This window comes from Heterocephalus glaber, unplaced genomic scaffold (genome assembly GCF_053883595.1).
Source record: "Heterocephalus glaber isolate CG9 unplaced genomic scaffold, H.glaber_assembly_v1.0 deba00000594, whole genome shotgun sequence".
NCBI lineage: Eukaryota > Metazoa > Chordata > Mammalia > Rodentia > Bathyergidae > Heterocephalus > Heterocephalus glaber.
In genome coordinates this window covers 25,660,265-25,686,018 of record NW_028258151.1, presented here as the reverse complement: position 1 = coordinate 25,686,018, position 25,754 = coordinate 25,660,265, and the positions used below count along the sequence as shown (strand labels likewise).

The 25,754-nt window shown below is 36.3% G+C and overlaps 1 long non-coding RNA gene across 2 annotated transcripts in view; it reads right to left on the bottom strand.

The window, feature by feature from the left end:
• The window catches only part of LOC147829554 (uncharacterized), a 74,877-nt gene that overhangs the window by 3,677 nt on the left and 45,446 nt on the right, over positions 1 to 25,754 (bottom strand). The window contains exons 1-2 of one of the 2 annotated variants that reach the window (XR_015448990.1): positions 6,658 to 8,050; positions 3,796 to 3,862 (exon numbers count right to left, since the gene is read on the bottom strand). This is a non-coding gene — a long non-coding RNA (uncharacterized LOC147829554). Of the gene's footprint in view, positions 1 to 3,795; positions 3,863 to 6,657; positions 8,051 to 25,754 lie in introns of those variants that run through there. The other variant, XR_015448989.1, reaches the window with a different exon arrangement.

The following is a 25,754-nucleotide window of genomic DNA, read 5'->3' as shown; positions in this document are numbered from 1 at the left end:
GAATGAATCTGAAACCGTTTTCTGTGGCCTTTGCATGCTTTCTGGAAAAATCTCTTGGCTCTTGAGAGGAGAGTGAGTAGTGAGATTCAAGACAACTTTTACTGGTGGATATTTATCCCAAGGTTTTGAAGGGACTAAAAGAATATATTCTACTGTGAACCCAGGAAAGTCACAATTCCTTGAGCCCTAAGCAAAGAATTTCAAAAATAGGGGGGCGGGATATCCAGTTTCCTGCTCTTCCCTCAAGCTCCATGTGTACAAAGCACTGTGCTAACAATATCATATTTGCATTCATCATTTTAACTTATGTTTCATGTTCAACAAGAGCCACAAGACGAGATCATGCCTAAATCCTCTATACTGACCAATATTTGGGTTTCAACAAGGTTAAATTCTCTGATCTCCCTGTGGCTTTGAGGGCTTCAGTTTGGACCATCCATTGTGGGACATCACAAAGAAATATTTCTTTGGCCTTGGTTAAAATGAGAAGTAAAGTAACAGGGTAATTTTCTTTGATTTGTTTCCATTTTATTCTGTCATCATCATTAACACTGTTACCACCACCACCACCACCACCATCACCATCATTATCATTTATGGTTCCTCACAAAAGAAGTCAGGTTATTAGAAATTATTTTTAAAAAGGGAACCAATGAAAAAAGGTACAAAAATCAGCTAGTCAAGAAAATAGCTTTTTCTATATTGAAGTCTGCTTTTCTCTTAGGTTTGTGCATACTCTATTTTACCTGACAAATATCTTCATTCAAGGAAAAGAACATTTGTTTCAGGTAATGTTCTTATACCTGGAGGAATAAAAAAGGTAAATTCTGAAATAAAGGATGTCCTGGGGAAATAGTTTGGCAAATGATATGACATTTTTCTGTTCTTGTTTAATATCATACAGGAATAAATATGGGTGACATGGAACCAAGTAGAAGAAAAGATTCTTAGAATAATAAAATATGAAATCAAAATAGTTCCTCAGAGATCAGCTTGTCCAACTTCCTTATTTTCCTGATGAGATCTGAGGCCTGGAAAGTAAATTTCATTGCACAAAGTAACCCAGACAGTTAGTAGAAGAATTGAAGCTAGAAGCAAAAATTTAAAATCCCTGTACACTGTCCTTTCTAATAAATTTTGTAAGACTTAAAGAATTTTTACCAAAACCCCCTTCTGTCTGTCCACAAATTTTATCTCCTCCATCAAACTAACAAATAAGGGCCAAATTCCATCTGCTAGGCAGAGGATGACACAGAAAACTTAGATAAATATGTGTCACCTAAGGAGGTCCATGATAAAATTCAGGACATGGTGAACTTCAATGGAAAATATTTCCTCTATAACTTCACTAACCTATAAGTGAAATTAAGTATTACTTTACATTATAAATGTAGTCAACCAACCACAGTAGCACTAAGAGTTCCTAAAACTTTATCACTACAGAGATCAGATGTTTTTGTATGCTCTCCATTTTTGTGCATTTTAAAGCATTATTAATCTCCATAATGATTTTATATTTTATCAGGCCTACTCCTAGATAACGCTATTTAATGCCTTCATAAAAAGGTACATATATTGCTATTTCACAAATGTGATTTTTTAATATTGGTCATTGGTTTCCTTAGTAACCATACATAATTTATTTTGTGGGAGTCCTTGTATATGCACTTGCAAGTAGCTATATAACACTTTGTACAAAGATTTTCTGTATCACAAGACAGAACCCTTCTGGGTCTAGTTAACATCTCTGATTTAAAAGAGGCAATGGAGCCTCATGGCAGGGGAGAAAATCTTAAAATGTATCTGCAACTGTGGAATAGACCTAAATGTTATCCCTTAAAACAAGCTTCTTTGAAGAATTTAGAAGTCTGTTTGCATTTACCCATCTCAGCAACAGGCTTGAGTGTTAGAGCGAAAGGTAATGTTCCCAGGTTCAAATGAAGACTGCTTATTGACTCCATCTATACAGCCTTCCTTTCAATGCCTCCTTCTCCCCTCCTATTCTGGGAGGCTGCATCAGGAAAATGATCAAATCCCTGGGACCTGTGTGGCTCTTCTGTGACACACTACAACAAAGAGCTGCATCCATGAGGGATAAGGGGCTCCCCGCTGTAAAGAAGATGCTGGCAGCAGTGTGGACTGAAGTTTGAACAACTCAGGGATGGGAAACAAAATGAACTATGTCCACCAAAGACCACAGTTAGCTGAATATCAGTTAGAAGTTCCACCGAGAGTAAAAAGCAACCCCATCAAATACCACAGCTGAGCCTTTGTGTCACGCATTGTAGAGTCTACTGGGTAAGAATTCAGATGCTGGTCCAGATCGGGTTTGAACTGATCCAACTTCTTCTAAGATGTATGATCCTAGGCAAGTTACTTCACTCCAAAGTTCCTCAATCTTTCTGTTCATAAAATATGAATCATATCTATGCTTAAGTGAGGACAAAAATGAATTAACTTCGGAAATGTGTAAGCACTCCATGAATGTTTGATACTAGTTAAAGCAATCACTCTGAACTATGCTGTCCAACTCTGTGAAACTAGCTCTTTTTGAAGGAATAAATAGCAACTGACATTAGGAACATTCTCAGGTTACAGATGTAAGACCACCCTAAACCTCTGGGACATTTGGGAGATGTATTTCCTTGAAATCACCTGAATCCCCTATTAGTCAGTTTAGTGAGGTCTCAAGGCCTCAAATTTCATGGCATCTTTAGAAAGATGAAATGAGATATAGTTTTTAAGAATTTCCTGCACAATTATTCTGTTGTTTTGGTAACACATTATATGATTAAGAATAATTATATTTATGATCTGTCAATTAAAAATGATATAAATTTTTAAAGTAAAAAAAATGAGTAGTGGCAATTATACACACTACTTTGCAAGCTCCTGTATTACTATGACATTTGAAGTCCAAATTTTAGTATTCTAAGCTATGCTCTTTATCTAGATCACTCATACCTCAAGGAAAGCACCAATGAATGGCCCATTGCAAAGATCTAATAATGCTACTGAATAAATGAAGACCAACTTTATGAAAGAACTCAACTATGAAAACTAAGCTTCATAAAATTCACAAATACATGTGAAGACCATACTATTTTTCATTTTTAATGGCTGCTGATGGCTGGCATAATATGCATTCTAATAACTATGTACAGATTGTGTGAATGTATCTAAGGTGTAAACACAAGTGTCATTTTTAATGAGCTACTCTTTCTTCTTTGCTGCCAGAATCACCTGTGGCACAGTGACTAGGTTGAGTTACTATCTTTGGGTTTTTATTTCAATCCCTTACTGTCACCTAACTTTGGTCACAATATTTTATGCATTAGTTTCTCTAGAAGGAACAGCCGCCTGGCTCTATGCAACAGAGTCTTCTCACACTGTTTCCCCACCAGTTCTCATGATCATTTCTGTTTCTCACCCACATAGGAGTGCCAGGAGTGAATCTAAACCAATTGTTATTCATTGCTTGATGAGCTGTCCAGAGAGAGCCTGGTGTTTACAAATGTCCAAAATTGTAAACTGGATGCTTAATCTCCTCGGGTGCCTGATTGACTGAAAGATTAGTGGGTTTTATATCCAAAACATTTGTGTAGAAAGGCAAAGTGACAACATCCCTGGGAGAGTCGTCGCCTGTAATGTGTACTCGGGAATGGTTCTCCAGTTGACTCTGTGGCACTGTTTCCCCACAGCTATACTCTCCCTCTTCCATGGGCTCCAGCACCCCCAGGCTGCTAAAGATTCCCTGCACACAGATGCTAATGTGCTCAGGCATCAGTAACTCACAATCTCACAGTTCTCACACGTTCCTCTTCTCTCCAGCTTAGGTTTCTGTTATGCCTTCTTTCCCACCCTGAAACACAAAATTTTGATCCCTAGTAAATACTAGAATTTTGAACAATGTTTTATGTCCTCAGTGCCAAGGGGAGTCACCATCTTTCTATAAAAACAGAGAGATAAATGCAAATTTGAATATTGATAATATATTTTTTACAAATAGAAAGATATGAAATATTCTGAAATTAATTTGAGGAAGTATTTCTTAAGAACAAGGCCTCTGGGTGAAGTAGAGACTGTGATGAAAGTATCTGACATCTTTGAGGGCCTTAGTTTGAGTGATATTACTAACACAAATGCAAAGGAAGTTCTTAGGGGTAGATTTGTACTTCATGGTACAAAGCCAAAACAAAAAAAAAGTGTCCATTGAGCTGGTAGTAAATCAGTAAGCATCATAGACATGAACTTGAATTGGACTTTTAAATGTATCATCAAATTTGCCTCTAAATAAAACATAGAGAAAATAACACATTCATGCACAGTAGTTATGTCCTGATAAACTTTATATAACGTTTCCTCAATTGCATTTCTGCTGTTTGATAATCTAACCTTTGACATATTTCCACAATTTTCATAAGGAAAGATTATCCCTAAAATACTATTAAATTCTTGGAACACTCTCTATTTCTCTGTACAAATGTAAAGTGGGATGTCTAGTTGATGGTGATGCTCATTAATCTTTGCACTTCTGGTGCAGTGGTTCCCAACTTTTTGGGTACCAGGAGCCAGGATAATGGAACACAAATTTTCCGTGGACCAGGATTGGGAATGGAGGAGTGGAGGTAGAAATGGTAGGGAATACAGGGGATGGGATATTCGGGATTATTCAAAAGCATTACATTGATTGGACACTTTGTTTCTATTATTACATTAGACCCTCACTGCACAACCTAGATTCCTAAGATGGACAGTTCACAGTGGGGTTTTTTTGTTTTTTTGGTTTTGGTGCCAGGGATCGAACTCGGGTCCTTGCGCTTGTGCAGCAGGCGGTGAAACCACTGAGCTAAATCCCCGGCCCACAGTGGGGTTTGTGATCCTAAGTGAATCTAATGCTACCTCTGATCTGAGAGGAGGCAGAACTCAAGGGTAAATATGAGCAATGGGGAGCAGCTGTAAATACAGATGAAGCTTTCCTCACTGCTGCACTACTCACCCCCAGCTGTGTGACCTGACTCCTAATAGGCCATGGATGGGTACCAGTTTGTGGCCCAGAGACTGGAGACCCCTGCTCTAACCAACCTATTCAACAAATTAAATACCTTCAACATAGTAAATTTAGTCTTTTTCACCTTCATCTGTACCACTGGTTGGCAGTGATCACCATCCAATATTCAATTTTGCTTTAGGTAGACAAATTCAGGTTTCCTCTGAGCAAACAAATGTGGCTCTCAAACTAAGACAAATCCCCAACCTGACCACTAATGAAAATCATAATAGTATTTTGGTGTTCTAAAAAAAAACAAAAAAACAAAAAAAAAAGTATTTTGGTGTTCTATCTTTCTGACTTCTTTGTTTTGTTTTTACATTGGTCCAGAAATTAATCCAGGAGATGCATGCTGTTTTATAATCTATTGCTGTATAACAATTCACCCCAGAACTTGGAAGCTTAAAATAAAAACAATCATGTATTTGTCTCAGAAATTGATCACTGAGGGCAGAGTTTGGCAGAGTGGACTCCCCACAGCCCTATGAGGCATCAGCAGCCCAGCTGGTCTGGAGAATGCAGTTCTTAAATGGCTGCCTGGCATGGCTACGTCACCTGGGAGGGCAGTTGGGGCCAAGTGCTGATGCCTGGTGCTGGTTGGGCTTCCTCACAGCATGATGGCTGAGTTTCAAGAGCAAGTGTTCCAAGAGACACAGATGGGGAAGCTGCTAGAGTCCTTCAGAACCAGCCTCAGCAGTCCCCAAAATATTCCTTTGTTACATTATACAACCAGCCAGACACATAAGCAAAACCAGAGTCAAGAGAAGAGCTGTCATCTTTCAATAACATGAGAAGCAAAAAGGTTGTACTCATAGCTAATCTGCCAGAATATATAGATTGAAGTTCTTCTTAAGGTTCAATGTTCTGAAAATTAAAAATATATAAAGAGTAAATCATGAATCACATAAGAAAACAGAAATAATAGAATTATTCGGGGAAGTTTAAGAACGATATCAAAAATATAAAAGTCTATTCCTAAATTCAAACAATCTTCATTCTTATCATCTTCAGGGATACAAATAGTGACTAGTAATGTAAGAATCTAACACTTAAGAAGAAATAAGCATTCCATATACAAAGAAATCAAAAGAATTAGACCTCAGTCAATAAATGGGCTAGAGGAATGAACAGACACTTCACAGAAGAAAGAATACAAATGGCGAACAGATATATGAAAAAATGTTCAACATCTCTGGCCATTAGAGAAATGCAAATTAAAACAACACTAAGATTTCATCTCACTCCAAAAAGAATAGCAATCACTAGGAAATCAAATAGTAACAAATGCCCGTGATGCTGGTATGGTTCTGACACAAAAGGAACTCTCTGACTTTGCTGGTGGGGATGAAAAGTAGTACAACCATTATGGAAATCATTATGGAGATCTCTCAAAGGACTGAAATTACAAATTCCATATTACCCAGTTATTCTCCTGCTACATCTCTTCCACAAAGAGCTGAAATCATCATACCATAGTGATACTTGCATGTCAGTGTTTATAGCAGCATAATTCATAGTAGTTAAGTTCTGGAAGTGGCCTGTATACCCATCAACAGGTGACTGGATAAATAAAATGTGGTATATCTATATAATGGAATACTACTTACCTATGAATAACGACAACTTTGAGGCATTTGTAGGAAAATAGGTGCACAGTGGACCCTTGAGTTTGGAACTCAATTTTTTCCCAAGGGTTGGTTGTAAGTCCAGTTAGTCAACTGCCTTCAAAGTATTTCTCTTGTATAATTTTAGGCCATACTTTCTTCCAGGCAGATCTCAGTGTCCTGAGAAAGACATTGGCCCAGGATTCCTCAATTAACTCTACACAGAAAAGTTCCTTCCAGAACTCTTTTAAGGTTAAATCTGTATGTGAGACCATCTGGAAGCACAAACATCTGGCATTTGGGTCATAACTAAGACTTCAGTTGTAAGTTAAAACTAAAATTCTGGTCGTAACTCAAGTTGTTTGCATGTCAGGCCAGTTATAACTTGAGCGTTCACTGCACCTGGAAAACATAATGTTCAGTGAAATGAATCAGACAGACAATCATGAGTACCATATGGTATCCCTCATTTAAGTGAGGCAAAGTACAAAGAAAATGAAAAAAGGTGGACAGAAAGGGACCAGGGGACAGATTTCACACTGTAGGGAAATGGTACAAGGGAAGAAGGAGCAGGATAAGGGTGAAGGAAACGGGAAATGAGAGGAATAAATATATACCATGTACAGGGACCTAATAACCCTAATCAGTGTAAATATTATAAGCCATAATGTGCTAAGACAAACAGTATCACCAGGTATGAAGAAAGTGATTGGGGAATCAGAGGAGGAGGAGGGAGGGGGAGGAAAGGGAAAGGGAATTTTTTAAAAAGCCATAATATGTACATGTAACCACTCCCTAAGATGACTTTAAACAGCATGAATTACAAACATATACAAATAAAATAAAATGAACAAGAAAAAAGCTAAAAAACAAAAAGAATTAAACATTCCAAGGTTTCATCAGACATCAATATAAAACTGCTTTTCTATCATTAAGCCAAAGTATTTATTGCCCAATTCCCAATTTCTAAATGTTGCTGAACCAAACTCTCACCAGGAAGATATTTAAAAATGATTTCTCATCTGCATAATATTTTTGCACTCATTTACTGTACTTTCCAAAAATCCATTAAAGGGAAGAAAAAAATAACACCCCTAAAATTGAAAGTGCCATTTCAATTACCTAAATTGAAGAGGTTGAGTCAGGTAATCAAAGGATTCTCTGAACTCCAATTTTGTTACAATTTCAAATAACTGCAGCTTGATTAGCAAAAATTTTAATCAGGTACACACAAAATAAAAATTTGTCATACGCTAAGAAGGGTATGACAGGTAAGCAGCTGCTGAAGGTTACTACTACCATCCGCTTTTTATTAAAGACATTCACTACCACTGGCTATCAACAATTAGAGGTGATTGTGTACATTATAGACTATAAATGTTTGGAGTTTCTTTTAATAAATATGTGAAATCAGTATCCACAAAGTCTCTTCTCACATGAGAAAGAAAATGTATGAATGCTTATTCTTTATAAAGTCCCTGAACACCAGACTCTCCCACATGGAATTCATGTAGCCACTATGCTAAGGAGAAAAGGGTTTAATGCTAGCTCTTTAACAGCAGGGAAATCAGAAAACTTCTATGGAAATCAGAAAACTCCACCTGGGAGAGCTAAAGCTTTCTGGGAAACACCACTCATATCCTGTGCTCCCTAAAACCGTTAAAAGTCAAGGGTCACAGCCCTTTTCCCACAATTATTATGGTTGGAAGTTTTTATCTAAAAGATCTTTAAAGTTTATCAACTTTCAATTATTTTAACAACCAAGAGGGAAACAAAAACTTGTAATATTTTACTGCTTATTTCACTAAAATGTGGAATTAGCAATACAGGGAATGGTGATCTCTGATAGCTAGTCATTTCAAGTCTTCTTCACATCAAGAAAATACGACATAATGAATTGCAGCTATAAATACAGAAAAAAGATGGTAGTTACTTGGCTGCAGCTTCATTCAGCTGCCTATTTACAGGAAATACAGAAAATGCAGACATGAATGTGCAATTAGCGGTGCACCGAGGGTGTGTATTAGGAAAATCCCAACAGTGATAAATACAGAGTGGTCTGCAACAGTAAATGTAAGGAAGAGAAAAGGGAGGATGAAGAGGCTACTGACTAAAAGACTTAAAATATCTATCAAATAAAATAATAAGATAGACAAAACTAGAGCCTAGTAACACAAAATGGATTGGTTGAGCTATAAAGAAATGTAAGGAAATAATTAATTATTTGAGAAAGAGGAAGGGATTTATCAATGAGACAGGGTAGAAGGAGGAACTTCTGGGATGACCAAGTACTGCTTCTGGGACTTGAAGTGTGATTTCAGGTGTGTTTGTCTTAAAATGTTTTATTAAGTTACATATTTGTGTAGCTTTTTGAATTTTGTCTCTTTACAATAAAAATGGATGAAAAGAAAAATTTTAATTTGTTTTCTCTTTTAAAATATAAGTGAGAGCTATTCAGATTTTTTTTAAAGAAAGAAAAATATAAAATTGAATAATAAAAATGCCTTGTGTCAAAAATTCTAAGACAACATTAATGTAAGAAACTTTAAGAAAAACGCATACCCTTACATAATTATTCTAGCAAAGAAGGGGTGAACACTCATGAATTAAATCTCTATACTAGAAGCTATCAGAAAGAAATTCCAAAGAATAAAAGAGATAAAAGTAATTAAATGAAGAATAATTTAAATAAAATAATATCAAGATAGAGAAAAGGCAAACTAGAGAGACTAATCAGCAATAAAAGAAAAATAAGCAACAGAAAAGATTTATAGGGAACCTAATTACAGAAGTAGCAAATATTGAGACATAATGAAATACTATGACATAAAACTGAAAATATATACAAAATGACTATTTCCTAGAAAAGTTATACTAAAATTGAGTAAATAATAAATTAAATATCTGAATTCTCCTAGAAAGATAAAAGAAATTGCTTAGTGGTAATAAAAATAATCTTTCCTTAAAAAACACTAATTCCAAAGATTTTTATGTAGTATTTCTACCAAACATTCTAGAGATGATTCTAGTTTTATAAAAATTGTTGCAGAAAAGGATAGAATTAACAGTATCTGAATCACTTTATAAACTACATATAATTTGAAAAGCAAAAATCAATAATATATTGGAAGAAATGAAATCTTTTGCCAAGTTCACTCAGAAATGTAGATGCAAAAAAAATTATTTAAAAATATCAGCAAGCTAAGTGAAGCAATGTAAGAAAATGATAAAACATCCTGACTCTTGTTATGGCTGGTATCTAGACGTCCTCCCAAAACCTCATATGCTCATACATGAGGCTTTTTGATGCTTGCAGGATCTAAGGCACAGTATACTGGGATTAAGGTGTGTGGTATTCAGTTAGTCCATTGATTGAGATTAGCATAGTTCTGGTGTGGATAATGGGAAGGCCCACCCTGGGCATGAGTGGCACCAATCAATATAGGCTTATAGCTCAGATGGAATATAAAGGGACAGAAAAGAAGGCAAGTTGCTGCCTGCCTGCCCTGCAATGGACTGTTTGTCTTGTGCGATGCCCCTCTGCCATGCTACTCTGCCTTGGAGCCAGCCAACTATGAACTGAAACCTCTACAAACTGTGAGCCAAAATAAACCTTTCCTCCTTTAACTTGTGGGTGTTGAGTATTTTGTCTTGGCAACAAGAAAAGTGACTAAGACAGATTTTGGTACCAGAGTAGGGTCATTGCTGTGATGTTATCTGGCTATGTGGTTCATGAGCCTTTGGAAGCGGCTTGTGGCAAGAGTTTGGGAAGGTTTGGAGCTGCTGGCTGGAGAACCAGCTCTGGAATGCTGTACACATTAATGGGAGATTCTGGCCAGAGCTCAGAAGACCAGAATTCTGATAGAAATGCTGCCAGTAAAGACCAGACTCAGGTTTCTTTTGGGAAAGACAACACTGAAAGTTGGAATCCAGACCATGTATGTTATGTTCTGGCAGAAAATATGTCTACATTTCTTCTGTGACCACTAACATTGTGAAAGACCAAGATTAAACACAGTGGATTAATAAATCTTCAGAAAGAAATTTCAAGGCAGTCTAATGTTGAGGTAGTGGCAGGGCTACTACTGGGGGGCTTTTAGCTAGATTTTTGTTGAGAATCAAGAGCAAATAGTCAAGCAGAATGATTTAAGTAGTTTTGAGTTTGGCCAGAAAGGAAGCTCCAATAAAGTTATGGCCTACAATAGAGCAGAGAACTTGGTAGCTAAAAAGAAATAAGACAATAGAAAAGATGGCCTGAGGCCATCACAAGAACCAGTAGGACTCCACCCTTTACCACCTCAAGATTACAAAGGTGAAAGATTTTGCTTTGAGAAGAGAGCCACAGAGAACCAGATTCCACAATGGCATCGGCCTCAAGAAGCTGTTCCTCATGATTGGGTTCATAGTGTTCAGCAATCCAGACACTCAAACCAAGACAGAAGGGACCCTGGCTACTGCCCCTGCTGGTGGCAGAACTTGGCATCATTTACACCATGCTGATTTTAGGTGCATGTGGAGTACAAGAGTTGTGGGCTCAGGAAGGCTTCCATCCAGATTTCAGAAGACCCAGGAGGTCAAGCAGTGTGCCCCTGAAAGGGCAGTGTGTGAATCTGTGAGTGTAAAGCTGAAGGTGTCTCGGAGACCCCAGAAGATTGGAGAAGCCAGGAAAGTGGATTGTCTGAGGAAAGCACAGGAGTGACCAAAGCGAGCCCAAGAGAGAAGCCATGGGACCTACAATCAACATCAGTGCCGTAGGAGTAGAGCCACCCAAACCTTTTGGAGTTCACATCTTGCCGTATATTATCCCATGTGGGATTTAATATTTTCTATATTGGGAAAAATTCTGAAGGAACTAGGAATAAATTCTATAAAACAAGGTGATTTAAATAAAATGTAATGAAGCATTCCACATTATTTTAAGAAGCGTAAGAGTATCCATTATTACATTTTTTATGTACCCTTGTAATGGAGGTATTTGAGATTAAATGCAAATGTGTACATACCATGAATTCTCCACATTTGTATGTATATAAAGAGAGTAGCAAAATATCATGACCTAGTATTAATATCCAAAAGTTAATTATATTTTTACATATCTGCAAACAAAATAAAACAATCTAGTAATGGTCACCAAATTCAAAACCAAAAATTCCTACAAATGCCTGAGAATCATTCAGGAATTCTGTTCACCAGGAAATACCCAAAGAAAATGAAAAGACAAGCTATATTCTGAAAGAAAATATTTGCAGCAAAATAATTACATTTTTAAAAGATTAGTATTGAGCCCATTTAAAGAATGCCAATAAATCAATAAGATAAAAATCAATAGAAAAAAAGGAACACATAAGCACTTTGTAGATGGAAAAAATAAGCATAGACACTGAGATGTATAAAATGATATAGAGCCTCATCAGCAATTGGTAAAAGAGAAACTAACTATAAAGTACAATATCGCACTTTTAAGACTGGCAAAAGTTGGAAAGTCCAATATTACTGTGTTAGTTACTTTTCTCTTGTTGCAGAAACAAAATACTGGATCCCCAAAGTTAAAGGGGAAAAGGTTTATTTATCTCACAGTTTGTAGAGGTTTCAGTCCATAATTGCCTGGCTCCAAGGCAGAGTGGCACATGGCATAGGAGCATCACAGAGGAGAAACGGTTCATGGCACCCACATGGTAGCAAAAGCAAAAAGGGAACCTTAACAGCATCCTTCTGCTCCTTTTATCTTATCCAGATTACCAGGATTAGGGTGATGCCAAACCAATCAGTGTACTGGTTTAGTAATCACAGGCCCTTAATTCCAGCATCACACACTCTAGATTCAGCCACCTCTGCAAAAGCTACCTATGACCACATAAGGCTTTGGGGGACATCTAGACCCAAACCATAATGATTACCAATGCTATAAAGAATGTGGGGCGGACTGGGGCTTTCATACATTCTGCTGAGAACACAAACAGGCATAATAACCACTACAAAGTAACCTATCATTATCTAATGCACTTATAGATGTTAATCCTTGACTTCTCCATCCCTCATTTTCCTAATCTGTAAAATATATCTAATAATATTTATCTCACAGTTAGTTTTAAAGATTTAAGAGAGATAATACAAATAAATTGCTCTAAGCTCTCCTTAAAAGTCAGATGGCAGTGCTGTTATTAATATTGAATAGACATGTATTTTTTTTTCAGGAGATGTAGGATAATCCAGATATCACACATGTTAGAGTAACACACATAACATTCTGGAAACACGTATCCATGCCTAGAAGAAAAGAGGAAAGTCACTATTTTGGAGAATAGAGAAGTAGAGCACGGGGACATAGGGAGGCAGGAAGATGCCATAGTAGCTTATAACATAGAGTATCAAAGATATGAATAGTGAGTACAATCAGAGAACACATGTGAGCCACCCAGTGGGAAGTGACCAGTTGAAAAATTCCTCTGAGATTTAGGAATATATGAAATGATAAACAATAAAACAAGTCAATTTAATGTGTTATTCTCCAGCAGAAAGTAGACAAAATAAGAAAGGAAGAGGAAAGAAGAAAGCAAACAAACTTTAAGAGCCAAAGAGCTCAAGTGAGGAGCGAGACAGATTAATGACAGCTTCAATTCCTTTGAGCCTCCTCCTCAACTGCGAGGTAGACCGTATGTCGCTTTCCCTAAATCTAAACTGGAATTCAAGTGCTTTGAACAACTGAGTATGAGGGAAGTGATGTTCTGCCAGTTCTGGGCTTGTTTATAAGATGAAATGGAAGTTTCTCACTTATAGCCTCCTGCACCATGAAAAGTCCAGGCTTCTCTGCAAGCAACAGTGGCCACTCGGAGAAGGACCAAGGCGCGTGAATGAGGGAGAAGACGCCATCTTTGATGTCCATCTTGGTCAAGCTTGCAGGCGATTCTAGTCCCAGCCTTTCTCTGACTAAAATCCCATGAGACAGGATGAGCAAGAAATATCTCTCTCAGCCCATTCAAACAACAGAACCATGACAGGTGCTAATAAATTATCGCTTAAACCATTAGATTTTAGAGTAGTCTGTTACATAGCATTAAATAGGCAGAACAAAGTTAATGGTAAGAAGAAGGAGGACATTCTTTTGAGAGAAAACAAAATGTGAAGATGTAGTCTAGCGCTGCCAAGAGGAATATAAAGATCATCTGAAGCCTTTAACTCTTGGGATTTTCTTCCAACTGCAGGATTTTGGACTTAGATGCTTTGGGAAAATATTCTTTCTTGCACAAGCAGAGAAAGGATCTGTCTGAGCAACTTGCCTAAGGGATTGTGACTACCAAGAGTGATTCTCTTTCTCCTGGCCTCGTTAAAAGTAAGGCCAAAATGATTCTAGAGGGTTTTTTTTTCCTGATATTTCCTTCATAAAAGTCTATTGTGCTCCTACAAATACTTTCATTAAAGTCTCAGGATTTGATTTACATAATTGAGGCTGTCCAGCTAATTTTAGGAAAATTACAACTTTGCAAAAAATAACTGTTATACAGTAATTATGGTAAAGATGTTCTGCTTTGTGTCAGGCACAATGGAATCAGTAGGTTTAAAAATTAAGAATAAGTGCCTCTGTGCTCCCGATGTCATGTTAAAAGTGAGAGAGAACTGGTAGGAAACAGCTTTGCATGCTAATCTCAGAGCTTGGGAACATTCTGTGTTAAAATATGTGATTTTCAACCTTGTTAAAAGAAATACTGAAAGAGGGAAATTGATTTTTTTTCCCAGAAAATTTCCCTGTCACACTCCAAGATAAGTTACAGTTATGTCTGTCCATTAAATAAGTATATTATATGAAAAGTCACACTCTAGGAAAAAAAATTGGTCAGCATTGACTTCAACTAGGATTTATACAATCTCTTAATTTAAGGAATCAAGGTTAACTGAGTTGATTGTCTTTAATGTGCAATTGAACTAGTTATGATAATTTATAACAGCAATGGGGAAATTATGCTCATCCCCTCAGAGGGAAATTCTTGGAAATGTTATATTTATAGAGTAAATTAATGTATCAGCATTCCATATTTTAATTTAAATTAATCTATCAGCATTATATATTTTAAATTATCTATAAATTAGTATACAATATTTGGTAGAGGAAATCAGCAAAAGAATGATTTCCTTTATTTGTAAGGGAGAGAATAATTTTAGCCCAGAAGTTTTCAAACTGCTTCCAAAAGGCCTATTTATTTTGTATTGAGATTATGGGGATGTGGAAGAGAGAAAGGAAATCAGAATGGGTGGGTTCTATTCCCTGCTAGCTTTGTCCTAATAATTCATCCCCATCAACAAAGAGTAGTTCTAGTTTCATATGTTTTCAGTACTGATGTAATCATAAAATTTCATTTGAAAAACATAACTAACTCAAACACTAAATAAAATATCCCAACTAGGTTTCCTGAAAAGATGACCTGGAAGTGATTCCTAAAAAGCGACAGCAGTGGAGTGGCAAAGGAAGAGGGTGAAGGGAAAAAAATCAAGGTGGAATTCGAAGGTGAACAAGCTAACATATGGTGGAACTAGACCTCAGTTTTATTTAGAGACCCCCCAGGAAGTGAAGTAGAACACATCTCCATCTCTCAGTGATTTATTTCATAAGGATGAATAAATACTAAAGCATTTATTCACAACTTTCTTTCATCATCGATTTAGGGCTGCTCTCAGAAACATTAATTTCTCATAAATTCTGGCTTGCAGTGTACAAAAGCTAAGATTTTACTTTTCTACTTCCTCCTCCATTATCAAACTCAAATGAATATCCACACAAACAGATGCATTTAAAGAAGAAAGATGTTATCTAAAGCACATGTTCAATACTCTCAAAGATACAACCTTCCATAAGAACAGATATTAAGGATTAAGTGGTTTCAGGGTTTGTGTGTGTGTGTGTGTGTGTGTGTATGTGTGTGTGTGTGTGTGTGTGTGTGAATTCTTATTAAAGAATAAAAAGTAGAGGAAAAAGGAATCAACAGAAAGATGTGTTTAACAGTGCTCTCCTCCATTAAATTTATTGATAGACACAACCAATTAGGAGTTACTAAAGTCCACGCATTGGTAATACCTGAATATTTGGGGCTCCACCCCTGATTAATTTCTATCATATTATAATTAGGATCCTTGGTATGTTATGCAAGCAAATGTTCAGTTTTTAAACTTCGGTGAATATTTGGAGGTCAATCATTGTTTATCTGATTTGCTTTTTCTTTGAGGGAGTAATTACATTTGGTTGATTTTCACAGAAACTAGCATGAATTGCACACCTCTATACTGAAATGCGGTGTATTTTTCTGATAAACTCAACAATAAAGGTGGGACAGAAGAAGCTACTAAGTACCCACATAGTTGCTTTTTTCTTTCACTTTTCAGTTTGCACAGACATAGATACACTATGTGCTGTAAGCGTGGGTGGAAGTGAACTATTTAATTTTGTCCTCAATAAAAATCCTTGAGGAACTGATTCACTGGCGTTACATGACTGCTTTCCAAAAAATGGTGCCAACGGTTTAAATTAGATCCTAAATTTGAAATACACCAAAGTGCAAGGGCATCAAGCATTTTTGGGTTTACTCCCTCATAATGAGAGATAGTCAGTTCCCTGTGTAGTTAAGCTAAACCAGTTAATATTATTATGGAATGCACCATTCATACGAGATGTCCCACATCAGAATTGGAGGAAAAGTATCTAACCACTTAACATGCATATTATCATTTCAACTCAGTCAGTGCCACATTTTAAGTTGTCTGAAATAGAATTTCTCAGAAATTTAAATGGGACAAAGAAAGAATAGACCAAAAAACAGTCACCCAGTCATGTTGCCAAGTAAGGACATACATACATGAAACAAAATAAAATGAACTTACTACCATAGTTGATTATCATCTTGTAAAAGGCCATTTAACAGCAACAAAGTAGTATGAACAATCTCAGAATGATTAATTGCTATATCACAAAAGGATAATTGGAAGAATTTAGCCAGAACTGATAAGCTTCTCCATGCAAATCCTTTAGATGTAAGGAAAACAATTGATTTGAGTTTTCATATCACTTTTTCTTTAGACAGCATGTGGTGTTCCAGTGAAGTTTGCCTAGCATACTCAGAAGCACTCACACCATTTAATACCTGTTTGGTTAAGCCATTCTAAATCAGTTGCTAGTTAAAGACAAAGATCATTCCAAATACTATATAATGCTTTCACTTGACAAGAATGAATTGTAGTTGCATAATGTGCTCATTGAGAAACATAATTAATTACAGAAGCCAAACTTCAAAAGAAACTGAGGACAATATAGGAAATAATACAGGATATGAAATACGAAATATTATATCTCCCAATCTGTTTAGACATCTGATGTGTCAAACTCTTGTTCTCTAAAAATCAAAGAAAAATCATAGGAAAAATGGAGGTTAGGATTAGGAAGATATTTATTGATAGAAAGCTCCTGAGAGGCAGGAGGGGACCCAAGGGGATAACCTGGGGGCCGCACTTTACAGAGGAGTTTTATAGAGTAAAACCCATGTGGTTACTATGTAGGCCACTGCCCTGATCAACCAGTAAGGTTACAACTATAGTCACTTAGGTAATAGTGGTCCAATTGGGAAACAAGTCATGTAATAAGTGTGGATGGAAAGAACAAAGACTTTTTCTAGGAGATGATGGGTCCAGAGGTCTCTGGTCAACTACTGGAGTGGCTGATGTCTATCTAGACTTCATTAGGCCCAATGTTCATCCTTTGAGGGAGTATACAGGTCTGGTCATCTTGTCTTTATCTTGATGCTTCCCGTCTAACAGTTGTATCTCCCACTGCAGTTGTGATGTATTTTACCTTTGTCCTGACTCTATGGAGGACCTAGCACTATCTGACTGCTTATAATATTTCTACCTAACTCAGCTGTCTATAACAAAGAGGCATTTTAAAGCAAAATGTACATATGGTTTTAACTTCTCTGAGCCTCTATTCTTATCTATAAAATGGTGATGATAATACTTCTAGCATCATAGGATTTTTACAAAGATTAGATGATACGCAAAAATTTTTGGCACAGTGCTTATATCTAAATAATTGATATGATCGCTTTGGCCTATACTATTATCATTATTAATCAAAATACAAAAAAGAGAGCCATTGGAGAAAATTGACCACCATATAATAAATATTACCTATTTACCAATGTTCCCTCAATGATAAATAATTAATATTATATTTAATAACAGCTCATAAAGTGCTATCATATAAAAGCAGACATTTAGCATCTATTCAAACACATTAGGTTCATATTTTCCATATTCTTTGACATTTTACCTAACCTATGACCACTGCCACTTCTCATTCACCTATTTTCCTTCCAAAATAAAGAGAAGGTAAAAGTCTAAAACAATTCACATCAAGGAATAATGGACAGAGATGATTAGCCTGGCCCAAATTTCAGAAAGTCCATATTACTGTCAAACTGTAGGAAAAATTTTAAGTGAAGTCATTTAGGTGGGAAAAGAAGGTACATTGTCTGAGGATTAACTACTCTCAATAAAATTAATAACTACTAATTCCATTTCACTGCTTTTTTTTTGAGACATAGTCTCACTGTGTAGTTCAGACTGGCCTTGAACCCACTATGTTGCCCAAGTTGGCCTAGAGCTCATGGTGCTCCTTCTGCCTCAGCCTCCTAAGTGCTTGGATTACAGATGTGCAACACCATGCCCAACTGCCAATTCCCTCTTTGATTTTAAGTTGAAGAACTAGTACAAAAGAAATGAGGCGACATGCTCAAGAGCACACTTGTGGCCAGGAACAGAGCAGTGAATAGAACTATGCTTGCTGCTGGTCCATGAGGACCTTGGCCAAGCTTCTGGTGACCATAAATAGCTGATGTTCAAGGTAAGCAGGGCAGAGCTAGCAGAAACAGACCTGATCAAAGCTTTCAAGGAGCACAATAGTTCCATGTCCATGTCTAGAGTGGTAAACTCCAGCTTATATTTCAGTTCCATCACTTACTTACCAAATTTGGGTATGCCTCAAGTTGCCTCATAAATACTATGGACCCAAGAATTGTTTATGGTCATAGTTTGGTGAGGAATAGATGAAACAAAATGTACAGAATTATTAAGAAAATGTCTATTAAATAATAAATAGAAGGTTTTACTGTGGTTATTTTACCTTCCTTTCCTATGAGATCCCCTTTGTCTCAGCCAACTCAATTTCTCCAAGATATTATTTCTATTCTTTCTCCTCCATTAATATTGACTTCTGAGACAAGTGCTGTGGTATGTCCCATTAGCCTCAGCTACTATAAAGGCTAAGGCAGGATAGTTGCCAGTTGGAGGCCAGCTTGGGCAACAGAAATAAGACAGGAAAACTCTGCCTCAAAAAAAAATCAAAGATATCTAATTTTGAGATGCAATTTAATTAACACTTGAACAATAATGTTTAATGACTCATAACTTTTTCCTCAAAGATCTTCTAATTCATGACTAAAGCTCAAAGACACAGCACAAAGATAGATGGAACTTTGTGTGATGGAGCTTTAACATCAGCAATCATATGAGAGAGAAATTTGTTTGTTTTGCAGTAGAAAGGGGGACTCCAGAAGCTGACCTGCCTGTGATTACATTTGTAGATGTTTGCTTTCTCCTATTACTTTTTATTGGACTGTGCACCCGGTGACAAGAGAGAAGAAACAAAGAGTAATTGCCCAAGGAGCCCTTTCCTGGAATCCCCCAGAAAAGCAGGCAGCCTCTGAACCAGGCTGTGGAAGTCTGTACAGCTGGAGAGGTGACTCATGTACCTGATTCCTCCTTAGCCTCCACAGTTTATGAGTCCAATAATACACCCTTGTCCTCAGCCCACACTGAATTCCAATTGTTTTTTCATTGAAAAATAACACCTCAAAGATATCAGATGACATCTTCCATTTGCTTAACACTTCTCTCCAGTTTGTCTGCAAAACAGAATTTCTGCTGGTTTTAGAATTCCAACTATATATGTTTTAGTATTTTTTAAAAAAACAAACTATATCTGCTTCTTATAATTTAAATATGACTTCTATTATTGGAACAAAACTGGAATAGATTTATTTTTAGCCCCTCCATGGATTCAGTCCATATCTGATGTACAGATATTCTTTACCTAGTAATTCAATTAATATGCAAAACCCACACAAACTATACAGCCATTCCTAAAAATGAGTCAGTAGTACATTATAAACTTCCTTGTACAAAATGCTTGTCATGTTTGCAATGTGTTCAGACTAAGGCTAATCCTTAATTCATGGGGCATAAATGCAACCTTGTTACATGTAGTTTTAGGTCTTTTTCCATAGCTTGCCTTTTGCTGATATTTTTGGAATATAACTAACTACAGCCAGGAGATAAGAAAAGAGACAGGAGATGAGAGTTTCTGAGACCTCATTCTGAATAAAGTATGAACGGAGCTAAAATGCTGTAGTTGAATACAAATCCTCATGTTTACCCCTCTGGCACTGGACTGTTTGATTTCCTCTCTATACAGGGTTGATTAGCATTAGAAGACTTATTCAGAAATAATTCAATTGCCAGTGTCAAATGATCACCTTATCTATGCTAAGACTGTTGCCCTCATGAAAAAATAACTCCATTCTCCTTCTCAGGGCAGAAATATTCAAAATATACTGGGTAAAGCAGACACAGAATTGGTATTTTTCAAGGTGCTTTTCACCTTTAAAAGAGAGGTTATGAGTCTCCTGTTAAGAAAGACTTCAAAATAAATATCTGCTGCTTATTATTTTTAATGAATATATTGTGCTTTTTAAATAACAAGAATATTCACATAGTAATCCATCAGACTGCTAATATACATTTGAACTTTTTCATTAAAGTACCTCCATAAAAAAAGGAAAAGGATATGTTGAACAAAATGTTCTATTTTTTGGTACTCTCTTAACTACACATGATGAGGGATATAGCTCTCCAAGTCATTCAAGTCAACAAATCCTGGTGGAGTACAGTGGACCATTGACTTATGAACTAAATCTGTTCATGAGGGCTGGCTGGGACTCAAGTTGGTCAGTTGAAGACTCAAGTTCCTCTACTCAGCCTTCAAAGTCTCTCTCCTGTAAACAGGCAGATTTTAGTGTCCTTAGACATTGGCCCAGTGCTGGAGACCCCTGCAGTTAGGTTCCAGTACCCACCGCCCCCGTATATGATGCAGGCTTGAAAAAAAATACACTAAGAGACAGAATTAAGAGAGAGAAAGTGGGGTGCCAGGATGACCAATGCCGGTGCAACTGACAAAGGCACTGGCCAGTCCCAGGCACTGACTTTTATTGACAATCAATTGGGGTAAATGTGACATGTGGTTTATGTGGAAATTAATGTAAACAAGACTCATAAAGGACAAGACAAAGCATTCTTGAATTAGGAACAGAATAGACAAAATATATGGTTGTAATTAGAACATTGTCCTTCTGGTCAGAAGGTTTTAGTTGTGGGAATGGAATTTGGGTGCGAGTTACTCTGACCTTGCCATGGAGGCTTCGGCCAGACTCACTTCTATAAACAAGCCAATTGTGGGGTTCACTCTTCACAGCCTGCTTTGGGTATAAACAAAATTACAGTCCTCTACAGCCCAGGATTTCTCAATTAACCTCACACAGGAACGGATGTTGTCATGTTCCTTCTAGAACACTTTAAGGGTTAAATCTGTATCTGAGACCATCTGGAAGCACAAGCAGCTGGCATTTGGGCTGTAACTCAAGACTTTGATCATAAGTTGAAACTAAAATTCCAGTTGTAATCCAAGTTGTTAATATGTCAGGCTGGTCATAACTGGAGGCCCCACTGTAACTCTATTGTAACTAGTACTTTATAAGGGTAACAAGAAAATAAAGTACAGGACTGGAGATTTAGCTCAGTGGCACTGCACCTGCCTTGCAAGTGCAAGGTCCCGAGTTCAATTCCCAGTATCAAAAAAAAAAAAAAAATAAGAAAAAGAAAAAAAAGTATATCTGGTAGGCATTCTCTCAATTCTCTACACTTGACTCAATCTATTAGCAATCTCTTGAAGAAGGTGGTTTCTTATCTCACATCCTGCTAATGCTTCTGAAGCCCTCCTAGGTCACTGTTCTCTAGCATCAAGAGCTCATACTCAATGGATCATCAATGGATGATCCATGGATGAGTTCATGGATAAATGTGCTGTTAGAAGGTGGGGTCCAGTTGGAAGTGTATCACACTGGGGCATCTCTTTGGAGGGCATATCACCCTCCTTGGCACCTTCCTTCACTCTAATTCCTAGCTGCTATGAGGTGAGCTGCTTTTCTCCACAATGCCCTTCTGCCATGATGTTTCTACCTTGGAACCACGCAACCATGGTCTGAAATTGTGAGTTAATAAACTTCTCCTTTAAGTTGAAAATGTTGAGCATTTTTCCCCAGTTATGGCAAAGCATCTAAACAGAAAATTTGTACCAAAAACATGTGGTCTTTGCTGTGACTGTACCTATCATGCAGTTTAGAAGCCTTTGGAACTTATTTGGAGGAAGAGTTTGGAAAAGTTTGGTGATGTAGTCTAGAGAAGCCCAACAACTCTGTAAACAGAGCTTGAAGGATGATTCTAGGTGGAGCTCAGAAGAACAGAATATTGACAGGAATGAAAGTAGTGAAGACCAAACTTAAGATGTTTCACTTGTGAATGAGAGTTCCATTGTCAGTTGAACTAAGAGGTCATGTGTGTTATGTTCTGGTAGAAAGTTTGCCTTCATTTTGTCCATGACCTAGACTTTTCAGGAGACTGAGATTATTAGCAGTGGACTAATAAATCTATCAGATGAAATTTCAAACAGCCCAATATTCAGGCTGTGGCATGAGTACCACTGACTGTTTTCAGCTAGATTTAAAGTTAGAATCAGGGGCAAAAGGCAGAACAGAAACAATAAAACACTTAAATTTTGGCCCAGAAGGAACAACATGTAAATTTGAGGCCAAGGAAAGAATGGTTTATGGAAAGATTAGCCTTAAAAAGAAGCCAAGTATTTTGCATCAGGAAAATCATGAATATGAATTGCTTTTTCTAATTTTCCTTATTCATAGAAATGATGTATACATTATAAATATTTACCCCTTGCCTATTACATATATTGTAAATACTTTACTAGACTGAAAGTTGTCTCCATTTTCTGTTTATCACATTATTCCCCATGAAGAAGAACTTTTTTAGTATTAATCAAATCTATTATTTTTTCCCTGTAGTTCTGAGTTCCCATCTCGTTTGAAATGTCATTTGGAATGTTGTGCTTTAAGATTATTGCATTATCAGCTTTGTGTTACTGTAACATAACTTGAGATAATCAACTTACAAAGAGGAAGTATGCTTCAGCCCACAGTTTTGGTTGCTTCAATTCATCATCACTTGACAATATTGTCTTTGGATTGGCGGTGAGGCAGTAATTTTTGGCAGGAGAGCATGATAGAGCAAGTTTCTCATCCCACAGTGGCCAGGAGAGAGAGAGAGAGAGAGAGAGAGAGAGAGAGAGAGAGAGAGAGAGAGAAGAGGGACTCCCAATATTCCCTTCAAGGGTACACACTCCAAATGACCCACTTCCTTGAACAGGGTCCTACCCCTTAAAGTTTCTGCTGCATCCCAATAGCACCATGAGCTGGGGACCAGACCATTACATGAGCCTTTTGTGGAACACTTATCCAAACCATTTCAGTTATATTAATGTTTCCCTAAAGTGTGGAAATGTTTCATTGTTTTACTTTTTGTACTGGGTTATTTAATTATGTCAGATTTATTTTTAATAAGCTGTGAAATACTTCCATCACTACTCCTCCAGATAAACAGCTGTGCCACTAGGATGTCACCCTTCATTTTATCACTAAAGGGCATCCCTATCACTTAGTGAGGCCTTAACATGCTTAGATCGATTTCCAGATTTTCTGTCCTGTGAAAACAATATATTCTTCTGCTCTTATCACATTCCCATATTATTTTGATTCTAGGAAATTATGCAAATAATTGTCATCATATTTTGACCATTTACTCTTTCATATGATCTTTGACATAATATTTTCCAGTTTGAAAAAATAGATATTCTGATTGAAATTGCATTAACTGTGTGTGATTTGAGAATAATTTTAAATACTATGGTTTTCAAATGTGAGAATACAAATTTGAATATCTACATTCCTATCTAGAAATTTCACTGCAAAATTTCTTTTTTAACAGACAAATATATTTTATATAAAAGACACTGATTTCTAACTTTTTCAGTATGAGAGTTTCAAATCCAAGATCTCACATATAACAAACAAGAGGTTTACAACTGAGCTATATCTCGAGCCCTGTATTGTTTTTTCATTAACTAATATATTGTGAGCTCTTTCATTCCATTCAATACTATTAAGCATTTATGCTGGCTTTTTGTATTAAATATCATGATATGTTCTCACTAAAATAATTTTTATTTTTTAAATTGACAAATCGTATGCACTTATCATGTACAAGTTGTTTGAAAATATGTATATGCTGTAGAATGGCTAAATTAAGATGACTAAAATATGCACAGGCTCACAAAAATAATTTTTGCTGTGAGAACACTTAAAACTTATCTCTTACCCAATTTCAACAACACGTTTTTATCATGGTCGTAGTTTGAAGCATATCTCTTGACCACATTCATCCTAACTGAAATTTTATATCCTTTGGCCAGTATCACCCCAATTATCACCCACACATATACCTAGCATTTGGTAATCAACATTTTATTCTCTACTTCTTTGAAATCAACTTTTTTAGATTTATACTATAAGTGAAATTATGCTGCATTTTCCTTTCTGTGCCTGGATTATTTTATTTAAAATATCGTCCTCCAGTTTCATTCCTGTTGTCATAAGTGACAAGACTTTGTTCTTTTAAAGGTTCAATAGTATTCCTATTCATTCAACTATGATAAACACTTAAGTGGATTCTGTATCATGGCCATTGTCGATAATGCTGCAATGAAGATAAAAGAGTGGATATTTCCTGGACATAGATTTATTTCCTGATGAGGGTATGTCCCAATAAATCCACCATACACTGAAAATATTGTAAGTTGCAAATACATTTAAAATACTTCATCTACCTGACATCATAGCTCAACAACACATTTTGTTTGCTTACCTTCCTGATAAGGTGGATGAGTGGAAGTTTCACAACTGAGAAAGTGTATTTTGTGACATATTGGTAGTATGGGGAAAGATTAAAATTTAAACTTTGAAGTATGATTTCTCCTGAATGTGTATCACTTTTGTGCTACTGTGAAGTCAAAAAACTTTCAAATCAAATTATCCTAAATACAGGTCTGTCACTATATCCAGGAGCAGGACTGCTGAATCAAACAGTAGTTCTATTTTTAATTTTTTGAAGAATCTTCATACAATATTTATAATAGAAGTGATAATTCAAATTCCTATCAATGGTATACAAAGGCTGTGCTTTCTGTACATCCTAACCAACACTTGCTATCTCATTTTACTGATAACCGTCACAACAACAAATGTAAGGTGTTATGTTATTGTGTCCATTTCTCTGGTGATTAGTAATGTTGAACATTTTTCATGCATCCTTTTTCAGTTTATGTGGGGTTTTTTGAGACTATTTCTTCAGATCTTTAGCCCATTTTTTAAACAGATCATTTGTTTTCTTAAAATTGAGTTAAGAACTTTAGATATTTTTAATTTTAACATCTTATCAAGTATATGGTTTACAAATATTTTCTTTCATTATGTAGGTTATGTCTTCACCCTTTCAATTGATTCTTTGGTTGTGCAGTTTTTTAATTTAGCCCCATTTGTCTATTTTTTCTTTTGCTACCCGTATTTTTTGCCTGTGTATTCAAAATATCATTACCTGGATTAAGGTCTTAGGGACTTCCCTCTATGTTTTGTTGTACCAATTTTATAGTTTGGAATCTTTAATCCATTTCAAGTTGGTGTTTGTATAAAGTGTGAGATAATGGTCAATGTTTATTCTTCTGTACGTATCCTATTATATCTGCTTGTTCCAATATTATTTGTTAAAGAGACAGCCTTTTCTTCATTGTGTATTCTCAATGCTTTTGTAAAAATCTATAGATCATA